Below are 15,789 nucleotides of genomic sequence, written 5' to 3'. Positions count from 1 at the left end.
CAAAATAAATATTTATACAAAAACCTAAACTTTTAGTATACATTCTAACACTAAAATAGGTGGAATCGGGGGGTGGAGGAAGCTAAGGATCAACAAGAAGATCAGGCAAATCCTCCTCTTCTACTAGGACTGCATCTAGGTCAAGATGGGGCTGATCCTTTGGGTCAGGTTGATGCTGGTCCTCTTGCCTCCATGACATGACTCCCTCATCATCTATATAAACACTAGCTAAAAAAAGGTTCCTAGCACCTACTATGTTAAACTCATTTAAGTTTTTGACATCCCCTGAGGTGACATCAAAACCTAATGATGCTAAAAGTGAAGTCAAAATATAGCATTAAGGCATGTGAACCCTTCTGCTAGTGTTAATACTATTAGAGTAAATGATGGCATGAAACATTTGTAAACTAATATCTACGTCAAGCCTATGGCATAATGCATAAAGTAGAAAAAAATGGAATGGTCACATTATGACAATATCTCTAGTGGTCAAAGGCAAAATCCATAGGACTAGGACCCTATATAAGATATAGTCCTAACTCCGAAGTGTAACGGATCATAATTTAGTCACAGTGGGTACCTGATAACTATCATTTTATAACATTATTTAGGATCCTATACTTGAGTTTTTGAGTTGATTGTGTGTTTAGATCTGCATTTATATCACATGTTAAGAGTTGTATCTATTTTTGGATTTTAATGTAAATTATCTCTTATTTGTGGAGTTATGACTAACATTTGAATGTGGTCTTTGCAGGCGATTAAAGGGGCCAAGAACTCGATCAGATCATATCAAATTTGGGCTCAAATCTAGGGTTACTTGAGGAGTTCAAACTCTAAAGTAATATGGATCGTCAATCCAAGATTAAGAGAGATCTAAGCCATTCATTGAAGATATGGTCCATCCAAGTCAAAGGAGAGCATATCAAAGCCATTAATCAAGATCTGGAGTTTGTGATCTAGATTTGAACTGATCCAGCTGTTGGATCATATTCGAAGCTTCTCATTCGTCCGTTCAGATATGAGAGCTAATTTAAATTCTATGAGAAGCAACAGTACTAGGAGGGGTCAAACAGAGAGAGGCTAGTGCAGAGGACAGAGGAAATCGGCAATCTCCTCCTTCCATCCACCGTCGATCACCAAAGCTCCATATATCATTGGGGCTTAAGGGATTTTCCTGTTGGATCGTGAAAGCACTACAGAGGGGGGGTGAATAGCGTTAGAAAAATTTGTAACAAAGTCAAGTTGAGTACACAGTGGAAAAATGAAAGGCACAATGCTAACAACACCAATTTTAATTGGTTCAGAACCTTCGGCAATTCCTACTCCAAGGCTCAGGTCCAATGAGCTATTGATGGGCAATCCACTAAAAAACTCTTCTGGTACCCCGCGAAGAGAGAGTCGAGTACATAAAAATTAGGTTAAGTGCAACAAACTGCACTTACCCTTTTATAGAAATTAAGTACAGAAAAATAATTGTTACCAACACTTTTTGTAGGCATGAAAATGATGCGCTTCGTGTTGATGTCTATCTGCCGGGCACGATCGGAGCTTCTCGAATTAGTCGTCGGGCTCAGCAGCTTCTTCGTAGTGTCGTAGCAGCAACAGGAAGTAGTCGGAGGCTCAGAGGTGCGCGCAATAGCTCGTATGTTCTTTATTGTCCAAAGCCTCCTCAAAATAGCCTTATAAAAGGCTTGGAAGGCACCTTCTAAAGGCCTTGAAGGCGCCTCCAATGGGATAAAAATTTATCCTGACTTCGCTTCACCTTATCTGTGAATCGATCAAAATTTATCCTATGGAAGACACCTTTCATAGCCATGGAAGGCACCTTCGAACACTGTCCACCCGAAGGCCATTTTCTTCCTTTTGTCCTACAAAATAATATTAGTCCACTAACCCTGCAAGACATGTGTTAGGAAAAATAAACAAATAATAAAAAGAGTAATTAGTTCCTATCCTCTCAGAACCAGGAACTAGTCAAGGTTTCAGTCTACGAATCCCAAATGGCCCTAGACTGGACCGACGCTTAATGCCCCTCAACTGGGATGCGTCCTCACAGTCGCTCTCCTCCAGTGACTTACCTTCACTTACCGTTTGCCAGACATCTGGTCAGCCCATCGACCAGTCTGGACTTCGTGCCAACTATCATGTCAACCCGTCGACCTAGCTGGGTTTCGTACCAGATATTAGATTAGTTTGTCGACCAATCTGGACTTCTTGCCAGCTATCAGGTCAGCCCGTCGACCTAGCTGGATTTCTCCTGCACACTCAGTCAAAATGTTAGATCATAACACAACTAACTTAACCTACTTTTTCATTCATCAAAATATGAGTTAGACCGTTAGTGTTAATCGCACCAACAATCTCCCCTTTTTGATGTAATGACAATCTGAGTTAAGTTAGTAATAAAAATGCAAAAATAACTGTACCATTGAAATAATTTTGATTTAGTTAGGTTGGTGTTTTGTCTAGTATTTATTTCTAACTTAAACCACCTAACTCTCCCCTTGTGACATTCATCAATGATAATAAATATAAACAAGTAAACTTTTTTTAAAAAAATGGCTAAGTAAATTTTGACAACTGAAATTTTTTTAGATTTACTGGGGGAAAAATTTAATAAAAAGGGCAATGATTTTCAAATATGTCTTTAATCTATATGTATACTTTCTAAAATAAAGTTTGGATAATTATCAAAGGCTATTAAGTTTACATAATTTTCAAACTTTATTAGATTTTCAAAAGATATATAAAATTTTGAAAATGTTAAAAGAAAGTTAGAAAAATTAAGGAAACAACATTTTCAAAATGGAAAGAGTTTTAAATTTTGAAAACATTTTAATAGAACTTACTAAACATTTCGGATTTTGAATTTTAAAAAAGATATAAAGGATGTTTTCAAAAATGTCTTTTCCAAAAATATTTTAATTAGTTTCTGTCCTCTCAGGACCTGGAGCTAATCAAGATCTCAGTCTAGGAATCTCAAATGGTCCTAGACTGGACCGACGCCTAATGTCCCTCAACTGGGACGCGTCCTCACAGTCGCTCTCCTCCAGTGACTTACCTTTACTTACCGTTTGTCAGACATATGGTCAGCCCATCAGCCAGTCAGTACTTTATGCCACTTATCAGGTCAGCCCGTTAACCTAGTTGGGCTTTGTGCCAGATGTCAGGTCAGTCCGTCGACCTATCTGGACTTTGTTCTAGCTAACAGGTCAGCCCGTCGGCCTAGCTGGGCTTCGTGCCAGATATAAGGTCAACCCATCGACCAATCTGGACTTCTTGCTAGCTATCAAGTCAACCCGTCGACCTAGCTGGGCTTCGTGCCAGATATCAAGTCAGCCCGTTGACCTATCTGGACATGTCTTTAAAATTATTAATATTGTATTTTGCATCAATACAAGTCTGGGTGTTAAAACCCACACTAACAGTAATCAGGTTAAGTTTTTCAGATTAGTCAAATACTAACTGGATAAATTAACTTAACTTATATAACCAAGTGAAAGCTGTTATTTTCTGATAGTCAATGAGTAACTAATGGTTAGGCAGTTAAGGACACTTTCTTGTTGTTTTATTTTAAAAATACTATCAGGTTCGGGGGGAGTATTAATAATTATTTTAAAAAAAAAATTACTTCCTTAATATTTAAAAGTTTTAAAGATAAATTTTTAAAAATCAGTATGACTAATTAAAAAATTAGTATGACCTATCTGGACATGTGTTTGATCAATCAAGCAAGTTTTTGACGGATCAAAGTACACCTTGATCGAAGTACAAGATCGCTGGCCTCTTGTGTTGATATTCCAAAAATGATACAAAGAAAACTAACTAATTACGTAGCGGAATTAAAGAACTAGTTGTACCCTTTCTTTGTAGCTAAAGATCTCTTGATCTTCTGTCATATTCCTCTCCTCTTCTTGGACGTCGTGTGAGCGACGATCTACCAAGACAAAATCACCCTCCTTCTTTTCTCGGTTTCCAAACCGCCGGCTACAAAAGGAGCTCTTAGGATGGGGCGCCTTCTCTTCTTCTTCCTCTTCTCCAAGTCGCCGCCCACCAAGAAGTAGAAGAGGGGGACACCGGCCTTAGCAAGGAGGGGGTCGCCGGCCCTAGCAAAGAGAGGGGTCACCGGGTCTTAGCAAGGGAGAAGGGGAGGGGCACCAGCCCTAAGCAAAGAGGAGGGGAGGGGCACCGGCCCTAGGTGAGGAGGAAAGGGATGGGCGCCGACCACAAGGAGGAGAAGAGAGAAAATTAGGTTTTATGAGCCACCACCTACTCCTTTTTATAGGCTTGTCGTCGGTTACAAAGAAAGAAAAATAATAGAATTTTGTTAAGAAAAAATCTCCCTTTCTATAACCTTGTCACCGACCCTAGTTAAATCAAACCAAGTTAAACCAAGCCAAGTTAAACCAAACCAAGTTAAACCAAATCAAGTTATGGATGGGTGGATGTGAGGCTTTATATAGAGGTTACAACAGGGACCTAGAGGAGGAATTGATTTAGGCCTCCTGATGGGCTTAGGCTTCCTGTGTTCAGCCCGAACACCCAACCCAAGTCCATCAATAATAACCCATACCACTAAAGGGTTATTATTGAACTACTGCACCAATCTCATATTACAATATGGACTCCTTATCATGAGTGCGTTAATCTCCCTGTGTTTAAGATATCGTATGTCTGTTAATTAATTGATTTACTAACAACCCAATTAATTAACATCTGATTCCAAGGGTAGTACCACTCAACTTTATTATCATGTCGGACTAACTCCACCTGCAGGGTTTATATGATAATCCTTATGAGCTCCTCAAGGGGACATCATCAACCTAAATAATTAGGACACAGATTCCTTCTATAATCAACAACACACCATATAAATAGTACTATTTCCCAACTCATTAGGCCTATTTATTTAACGAATAAATTTCACCCATTGATAAGTTAAAGAAATAAATACTAAGTATACGTGCTTGTTATTATATAAGGATTAAGAGGATGCACATCCATAATAACAGAGGTTCTGTTCTTTTATGTAGTCAGTATAAATCGAACAACCTTAAATGATCCTGCACATTACACACATAGTGTACTGGTGTAATTTTATAGTCAAGACAGACTAATACCAAATTACACTACAACCGTTCCAATGGTTTGTCTCAATCCATCTTGGTTGTGAGCTACTATTTATAATTTTAAGGAACTGATAACATGATCTTTTGTGTGACACCACACACCATGTTATCTACAATATAAATTAAATGGACAACTGCATTGACATATATATAAATATAAAATACAGACATTTGACCAATGTGATTTTCATTTTAAAATATTTCAAAACAGATGTTCATACAAAAACTAGGCTTATAATATACATCCCAACAATATCATGGGAATATCTTGGTTCACTACGCTTACTGGATGTGTGATACTCATAATGTGCGGTATGGTAACCATACTGCTACTGATCGCACTAGTAGTAACCACAGGAGGATTGCCAACACATTCCTCAAAAGATATTTCCCTGATTTTATCACTCTCACTGTCCTCAATGAACTTGACATTTCCCATTTCAAAGAAAGATCTATTAGAGGGATCATAAAATTTATACCCTCTTGACTTCTTAGAATATCCTACAAAATTACAGCTAACCATTCTTGAGTCCAGTTTCCTTTCATTAGGATTATAAGGCCTAGCTTCAGCTGGACAACCCCAGACGTGTAAGTGCCTAATGCTAGGCTTCTTACCCGTCCACGTCTCGAATGAGGTTTTAGTTACTGCCTTACTAGGTACTCTATTGAGTAGGTAAACTGCAGTCTTAGTGCTTCACCCCACAAAGATTCTGGTAGAGAAGTGAAAGTCATCATACTTCTTACCATGTCTTTTAGGGTTCGATTGCGACGCTTAGCTACACCATTTTGACTGAGTGTACAAGGCATGGTATATCGAGGCACAATTCTACACTCAGCAAGGTAATTCGCAAAAGGTCCTGGACGTTGTTTACTTGATCCATCATATCGACTGTAATATTCACCTCCACAATCAGATCGGAAAGCTTTAATTTTCTTACCTAGTTGAAGTTCAACTTCGACTTTGAAACTTTGAACATGTCTAAAGATTGTGATTTCTCATGAATAAGGTACAGATAGCCAAATCTGGAACAGTCGTCTATGAAGCTAATAAAATATGTGTGTCCATTCCAAGATGCCTTAGGGAATGGTTCATAAATATCCGTATGTATTAGCTCCAAAACATCACTACAACGGCTAGCCCACTTATTCCTTTTGTTAGTGGTCTTCCCCTTGAGACATTCTATGCAGACATCAAAGTCTGACATGTCAAGGGAATCGAGAATTCCATGTGACATTAATCTTTCTAGGCGTTGTTTTGATATATGTCCTAAACACCTATGCTACAACATAGAAGAATTTTCGTTAGTCAATTTACGTTTTGTACCTATACTATGCATTATCACGTTGTCAATTGTAGGAGTAAAGGTGTTCAATTTACCAAGGAACCATTGCCAACCAACACTGAATTAAAGAAAATACTAAAAATTTCATTTCTAAATGAACAAGAATAACTTGATTTGTCCAAACAAGAAATTGAAATTAAATTCCGTCGAAAAGACGGTACAATAAATGTATTTTCTAAATCCAGAAAGACATTGGTTCATAAATAAAGCCTAAAAACACCAACCGACTAGACTTTAGCCTTCTTTCCATTTCTTGTATAGATGTATCTTTCACCATCAAGCGGAAGTCGGCTCCTGAGATAACCTTGCATAGTGATACTTATGTGAGTAGTAGCACCGGTATCTATCCACCAAGTGTCAGTGGGTGCTATAGCTAAATTGACTTCCGAACTAACAAAGTTGAGAAAACTCTCAGAATCTGCAGTTTGTTTTCCCTTTTCCTTTGTTATTGATCCTCTTTCGTTTCTTGCTCGCACTTTGAGAATCAGATGCTAAGTGAGCACTCTCAAATATCTCAATCTTTAGTCTCCCCTCCTCTTACACGCATTGGGAAATTAGCTCATTCAATGTCCACTTTTCCTTTTGAGTATTATACGATATCTTAAAAGAAGTGAACCGTGCAGGCAGAGACATCAAGACGAAATGCACTAACATACCCTCAGACATATCGAGAGACATCAAGACGAAATGCACTAACATACCCTCAGACATATCGAGTTTTAGTGCTTTCAGACTTGTCGCTATATTGGACATCTCCATAATGTACTCCCTTATGTTTTCTTTACCATTATACAGTATGGTTACCAACTTCGTAAGAAGTGTGGTAGTCTCTACCTTTTCATTTGAGGTGAATCGGTCTGCTAATTGGTCCAAGAAACTCTTAGCATCTTCTCCCTCCGTTATTGAGCCCTTTATTAGTACCGGTATGGAAAACTTCATGATACTCAGACACATGCGATTTGATTTCTCCCACAGCTGAAATTCATCCCTCTGCTCTATAATGCTAGCACTGGTCAGAGGTGTGAGGCGATTATTCCTTAATGCATAGTCTAAGTCCATGCAGTCTAAGACTACGGTTACATATTCTTTCCATTTAGCAAAATTCGAACCAGTTAGTGTTGACATGTTATTAATGCTAGCAGTTACAAATTGCACTGAAATTAAAGAGAGAAATTTATTTAAGCTCATGATTTAACTAAAACCAAGAACATATAAGTAATAAAAAATTATGCAAATAAAATAAAATTTTAAATGCATATAAATGGGGTCTTTATGAGTGATTCAGATCCTCTATCCCCAAATTTCTCTGTCCCCGTATCCCTTGTCGATCAGACGGACTAGATTACATTTCAAGGCATCATGACATCTTTAAGATGTGTGCAGTATCCTCGTGATGTGCAAGGCATCCTTGGGATGTAATCTGGTCCGTCCGATCGGCAAGGGGACACGGGGACACGGGGACAGAGAAATTTAGGGACAGAGGATCTGAACTCCTTTATGAGATACCAAGTACAATATAATGTGACTTCCTTTGGGTCGATATATTATTTGTTAGCGATACTCTTTGATATAACTCAAATTTAATTGGCCATACAATGTGTCTTTCTTTGGGTTGACCCATTGTGCGCATAATATGATACTTTATATGAGTTATATTTTGGTTCATAGCTTACAACAACCTTAATCGGCCACATAATATGTCTTTCTTTGGGCCGACATATTTTGTGCATGATTTGAACAAAATAATATTTTGTTCTATAGATGTAAGCTACCTTATGTATATATCTGGCATAAAAGCAACCTTCCTTTAGGCTGATTACTTTTAGTATAGATATACATCTACCAACACAAAATGCACTAAACCTGTCTAAGGTGTATTCTTTTGAGCCGACACATTAGTTCAACTTAGTAGCATGTTGTGTAGATAGACTCAAGAAAATTCTAGAAACTTAATTCGAACAGAAATTACTTAATCAGCCTTAATAACTCTAAATTAGACTCATCAATCGATTGATACTATATGACAGTCGATTGATTTTATTCAATCAATTATCATAATCGATTTAAAAGTCTATTATATGCGACTACATGATTATATATAGAATCCTCCTTTAAAAAATTAAAATTTTCTTTAAATTCTATAATTAAATAGTATTATTTAATACTATTTAATTTTTTTATTATTTCTGCATTAAAAAAACCATTTTCTGTTTCACATTGAAACCGTGAATCAGTTTTGTTTTTTTTTACGAAATAATGTTTCGTTGTTGAAATAGATTTTTTTTTAAGTTCAGCGTGAACAGTAAAAACATATATGATATATATATATATATAGATTTATTATGCTACGGACTCTATCCTACGGATTACTACGGATTTTACCATGTCATTTTAATTTTAATTTTAATTTTTTAATTGTAATATTTTCTCTTTCTTAATTGTTTTCTTCTTCTTCTCGCTGTAACGAAACGCTCACCGCGCCGACTGGACGCGATCGTGCCGGATTTCGGACTGGACGCTGCCGACTGGACGCTGCCGACTAGACGCGATCGCGGCCGGATTCCGGCGCGATCGTGGCCGGATTCCGGACGCGATCGCGACTAGACAATCCGACCGCGATCACACCGGAATCTGGCGCGATCACGTCCAGTCGTGAGCGTCCAGTACGTCGCGATAGCGGTCGGATTCCGGACGCTATCCCTGATGGGTTCACCTTCTGGTCTATAGTATGGGTGGCTCCAGGCGGTCGGAGGCCGCCGGCGGTGGGCAGATGGCCGGTGGTAGGGCGTGTGGCGGGCGCGCGAGGAGGCGCGGTGAGCACAGTGAGCAGCGAGAACCAATTGTTTTGGACGTGACCGCGTCGGAATTCGAACGCGACCGGGTCGGCGGTGGGCGGGTGGGCGGCGGTGGGCGATGGGCGGGTGGCCAGCGGCGAGGCTGGCACGATGGCCGCCTGGCATCTGGATTGATCGCGGCCGGAATCTGACGTGATCACGGCTGGAATCCGATCACGGTCAGACCCCGGCCGGCGGTGGGCGGGTGGGCGGCGGTGGGCGATGGGCGGGTGGCCGGCGGCGAGGCTGGCACGATGGTCGTCTGGCTTGGCACATGAACGGTGTTCGTGGTTTCGGCAACGAGAGAAAAAAAAGGAAAAGTTGCATTTAAAAAATTAAAATTAAAATGACATGGCAAAGTCCGTAGCAATCCGTAGGATAGAGTCCCTAGCATAACAAATCTCTCTCTCTCTCTCTCTCTCTCTCTATATATATATATATATATTAAACAATAAGCATTACTACAGTTTTAAGTATATATATATATATATATATATATGAATCTTGATATCCTGCGCGAGGCGTACAGTGCGTGACTGTGATACCACTCTGTAACGACCCGCCTTCTGGGCACTGGCTGTAAGGCCGATCGTCACAATAATGCTAAACTATACTGTGCGGAAAGCTGGGCTAATTAAAACTTTTTTCTACTAATGACGGATACAACTGATAAGAAAGGTCTAAAGACCTTCTTTGCTGGTGTACATATGCTAAGAAGGGGAAACTGAACATCCCAACTGAGCTAGGGACTAGAAACTAACTTCCCAACTACCTACCGGCCTACTGATCGATCTACAGATCGATCGAAGCTGGGGACGTTCTGTTCCCAACTGGATCGGTCGGCTGAAGCTTTTTTTTTAAATTTTTTTTATTTTTTAATATTTTAAATTAAAAAAAAATCAATTAAAAAAATTAATATTTCCTTATATAAATTTCTAATACATTAATATATCCCCTTAACATATTACAATACTCAATAAATATTTAAATTAATTTTATTTTAATTTTTTTTTAAAACCAAACACTATAATCTAATTGGGAAATCTGAACCCCAGAGGTAAAATCTAAAAAAACAAAATTGCTTTGATACTATAACCCAAAGCCTGAACCCTAAGGTAAAATCTAAAAAAAATGTCTTTGATACTATTACCCAAAGCCTGAATCTTAAATAGATACTATAACCCAAAGCCTGAACCCTAAAGGTAAAATAAAAAAAAAATAGTTTCGATACTATAATCCAAAGCCTGAACCCTAAAAATTAAATTTTTAAAAAATATTTTAATTATTTTTTTAATTCAAAAATTTTAAAAAAAAATTAAAAAGAAACAAAAACGTTGAAATCCCGCGCGACGCGTACAATCGTGCACTGTACGCATCGCGAAAGGGAACCATATCTTTGTCTTTTAGCGTCGTCAAGAAGATCCTGTGGAAGAAGAAATAGCGAAAGGGAAAAGTAAGTCATCCGGAGGAGTTAGGGTTGACGGCGCCGAATTCTCTTCGTCAATGGGGAATGAAGAGACGTCTCAAAGATTACCCTAATCCACTAGGGACCAACCCATTATATAGTGCACATCTATTATCAGCCCATCGATAATAATAGATGCGGGATTATAGGTTCTACACATATAAGATTCACATTCAATTATCCGAAACTCACTAGATATAAGTTAAATCACTTTAAAAGATTCCGATCATATTTATATGTGCAACTTACAAATAAACTCATTTAATAGAGATAATTATATCCAACCGAGCCGGGTTGTTGCATGGAATGAGGAAATTCATCTGTTTGGAAGGTGGTGTTCGGGTCAGGTTTGGTTTATTTTGACTTGTCTAGCTGGCGTTCTATTCTTTTCGAACTAAAAGGCTAGTAGAGAAGAAATCATGGTGACTAAAACAGAACTGTCTCATCTGTTTTAGAAGGTTATAAATTATAAGAATTTATTTAATCTTAGTCGGATGACCTTCTGTGCCTTCTTTCACACAGGGAGCATCAGATAACCTAAAGTATTATTTACACCTAGCAAAAATTGAACAAGATACCAACTCAACTACCCGTATAGGAAATCATTGTTAGCACCATAAGCAATAGCTCCTATTTTGATAATTCGATTGATTAAGGGTATTCTGAAATATTATTTATTTGAATAGAAAAATGAAATATTTTTATTATAAATAGTAGTAAAAGGTAATTACGTTCGCCCCATGTGTCCTTCACAACCTATCCTTACGTTATGTGAAAGAAAAGGTAAATCACATAACCTAACAATGGACTGTGAAGGAGAAGGTAAATCATGAAATCAGTTTATTAAAAAATAATCTCTATCGAATTATAATAAATTTATAACTCTAATCAATTGGGCACGCTATTTTATTTATAAAAGAATATCGGTAATATAGTGTATCATAATGTAGGGTGACTGAAGGAGTTATAAGTTTACATTATGATAGCAATTTAGACCTATCAAGCCAAGTTAATGGGACGTTCGGAATGTTGATGACTCAAAGCAAGCCCAATATTTATACTTGGTTATAAGTTAACTAGCCTTCAGTTTTTTTGTTAGGTGAAATCTATTATCCTAATGGCCCTCTGCCAGTGTCATATACCTATTAGAAGACAGTAAATTAGAAAAACGAAGTTAATCATTTTAGGTTTTTTTTTTTCCATAATTATATGTTTGATTTTATAAGAATATATATTTTTATTTTAACTAATGATATGATGTTTATTTTGTTTATTAAAATTATCAGGGACATGATGCAAATTAAGGCGTGGCATAAACATTATTTTATTAAGGAAGTAGATGGACGAATATATGTATACTTAAACGAGAGCACTCACCAAACATATACAAAGGTTTCAACGTCAACTTCTCCAATAATAATAGTTATTCCCATCCACGAGAAGATTTATTAGTTTATTTTATTAGTTATTAGACATTTATTTTTTTAATATTTTATGATAACTTACTATTTTGTGTAAAATTCACTTTTTTATCTATTATTTTTAATTTTATCAATTATTATTTTATCGAAACAATTGATAAATTAATAAAAAATGATTCAATTTTAAAATTAAGCAACCGAAAAATATTTTGAAATTCAATTAGAAATGTTTACTAAATAAATATTAGCAGGTAACTTTTAAGAAATTACCGATCAAATTAATTTAGCCGGTAAATTTTTTAAAAATTTATAAATCAAATATATATTTGATCGATTTTTTAAAAATTTGCTTGCCTTTTATTTTTAAAATTACTAGCCAAGTATATATTTAGTCGATATTTTTTAAAAAGTTTATCTGTCATTTTGTTTGGATTGTAATTGTTTTAAAAAATACCAACTAACATAATAGTCGGATACTCATATTTATCGAAGCCCCGAAAATATTTTTTTGCTAGTAATCTATATTGTCAACCAAAATTATAGGATTACCGGTCATTTTGTTTGTCTGGTAAACCTAACTTTTCCACCTTCGCCCTTCTCGATCTAGGAACTCACTCATGATCGGCAATCTCCCAAAGGAGCAAGCTCGTCCGTCAGCTGCGCCTCTGATCTTATGCGAATTATTGACAAATATGACAGAGCAAGCTCCTCTGTCGGCTGTGCCTCCGATCTCGAGCGAGTTATTAACGAATATGACTCGGCCATATTTTGACACAGTCGAAAGGAAGTCCATTGTTTAGGCTAACCATTTCCTTATCGAGGTCATTTACAATTCCCTTTTACAATTACTGTGAGTATTTCTATCTCTTTTTCATGATCACTATAACGTACGCTCTTTCTGCTTGATTTACCGTGTTCTAAAATTTCTATGGTACTGACAGCGAAGATAACAGTTTGGAATAATCGTAGAGGTCAAGGGACAAGTGTACCTTGTTGGTGCAATATCCCTAGGTCAAGATTGACCTAGTTGACTAATTTTGAGTTGACTCAAGCTTGAGTTTTGATGGTTCAGTTTCGATGTTTGACAATACATGGAGATTGCGGATATAATCATCCGATTGGAGAGATTGTTAATACAATTCCCCTCTGGTTAAAGACTGACCAGTTAGATGTGAAGAAGAGTCAAGTGGGTCAAAGGGTTGACCGGATACTTGATTGGGAAAGTCCTAACTGGAGGTTAGGCAAAGGGAAGTCCTGGTGAGTGAAGCCAGACAGTTGGAAATCCTGGTGAGTGAAGCTGGGTGAAAGATTTAGTGAGTGAAGCTAGGCAGTTGGGAAATCCTGGTGAGTGAAGTCAAGTGAAAGACCTAGTGAGTGAAGCTAGGCAGGTGAAAGTCTCGATGAGTGAAGTTGGGCAGTGGGAAAATCCAATTGAGTGAAGCTAGGTGAAAGTCTTGGTGAGTGAAGCTAGGTAGATGAAAAGTCCTGGTGAGTGAAGTCTGGCAAATGGAAAGACCTGGTGAGTGAAGCCAAGCACGTGGAGATCCAGATGGGTCAAGGCTGACTGAACCTGGTGTTGGGAAGCCCAAGTAGATTAAAGGATTGACCGGATACTTGGCAAGAGGAAATCGAAATGGGTCAAGGATGACCGGACATCTGGTGGAAGTCCAAGTGGGTCATGGAGGACAGGACATTTGGCACGAGACGGTAAGTCCAAGTGGGTCAAGGTTGATCGGACACTTGGCACGAGGAGAAAATTTCAAGTGGGTCAAAGTATTGACTGGACACTTGGTGAAGAAGTCCCAGTAGGTCAAGATTGACCAGATGCTACACATGAGGAGTCCCAACATGTCACGGTTGACCGGATGTTGGATTTGGGAGACTAGACTTGACTCGGCCAAGCTAGGGTTGGTCAATTTGATCAAGTGATCAAATTAGACCAAACCGAATCGATCAGATGATCTATTGGACACAGTGCTGCGACAAATGGCAGCCCAATTGATTAGCTGATCGATTGGGAACTTGTATCACATGCATAGAAGCCTTTCCAATAGACCAGCCAATCGATCGGGCACCGCCAATCGATTGGCAGCTGAAAATCGTGCGTGACGCGATAAAAGTTGAATCGATCAGACGATCAATTTAGGTCTTTTCCAGCAGAGCATAGAGGCACTTTGAAGTCTCCCCAATCGATTGGTCAATCGATTGAGATGTAACAATTGCGCAGGTTAAAGCCGTTGGCGAGCGATTTCTTCGTCAGTTCTTCGCGAGCTTCATCCCGGACCTCACGCGACTTTCTCCACTGAGCTCACCGACACACACCAAATCTTGGAGGCTTAGAGAGGAGTGTTGGTACACTTCCAAGCAAGTCAAGAGTTGTATTCAAGCAAGAAGAAGAAGCTAGGGTTTCGGCTTCATGTTGTAAATCTTGTAAGATTTTACTTGTATTTGCTCCCCTTTCTTCTTGTTGTATTGTGAGCGTTGTATAAGGCTTCTTCGCCTTCGGTAGTTACCGAGAAAGAGTGTTTTCATAGTGGATGATTGAGTGAGGATTGGATCCTTAGATTAGTTACCTCTTCTTAAGGTGGATACCATGTAAATTCTCGTGTTAGCATTGTGAGTCATGTTTCAAGTCTTTCCGCTGCATATCAACACACCGAAGCAAGCAAACAAAGCGCGATGAGCTATTCATCCCCCCTCTAGCTACAAATCGATCCTAACAAGTGGTATCAGAGCAAGTTCGTTCTTCACCGGAATCATCATCGGAAGGGCAACAAGCTATAGGGAGAAGAAGTTGAAGCAAGTTCATCAAAGTCAAAAAATTCAAAAGGCTCAACTTCATGATGAAATTTCGAGATGGATTCAGATTTGACACGAGGGTGCCTCTACCATACACATCAACAAGTTTCGATCTTTGGAAATTAAGGATAAAAAATTTCTTCATGGTGGACATAGAGCAATGGTTTGCTCTAATGGAAGGTTTCCAAGCTCCAACAAATTCAAAAGGCAAAATTCTCAAGAAGAGCAAGTGGAGCCAAGAGAAAATTCAAAGAAGCGAGGCCAATAACAAAGTGACTAAAGTATTGGTTAACATGTTGTCGAGCAACATTTTGAAGCAAATAGGAGAATTTGAAGATGCCAAGGAGTGAAGCAAATTGGCTAAACTCCATGAGGTCCCCTCCACTGTACCAATTCAAGAAAAATCTAAAGAGGGCGACCCATTGGATCAAGACCAAGAGATAGAGGACTCCAAGGTTGAGAGATGCTCAACATCAGAAGAAGAAGAACAAGAAACTTCATCCTCCACAAAGTGCAAAGAAAAAGGCAAGGAGGGAGCATACTCCTTGTTTCATGTAGATGAGGATGATGATGATGAAGCCTCCACCTCTATAATTGAGGGGGAGTGTGATGTGCGTAGATTATATACACTCATGTTTTGATGCACATTCATATATTTTATGCATTCTTTGTCTATGCACTTTCATACTCTTAGTTTTACTTTCAGCATAATTACTCTTCTTTGTTCGGAGATCTGCTCTTGTGTATTTTCTGCTTACAGGAGTCGAATGTGGAGAGAAAATGATGTTCATGGTC

Source organism: Zingiber officinale, chromosome 8B (assembly GCF_018446385.1).
Source record: "Zingiber officinale cultivar Zhangliang chromosome 8B, Zo_v1.1, whole genome shotgun sequence".
Classification (NCBI taxonomy): Eukaryota; Viridiplantae; Streptophyta; class Magnoliopsida; order Zingiberales; family Zingiberaceae; genus Zingiber; species Zingiber officinale.
Note: the sequence above shows the minus strand (reverse complement) of the source record.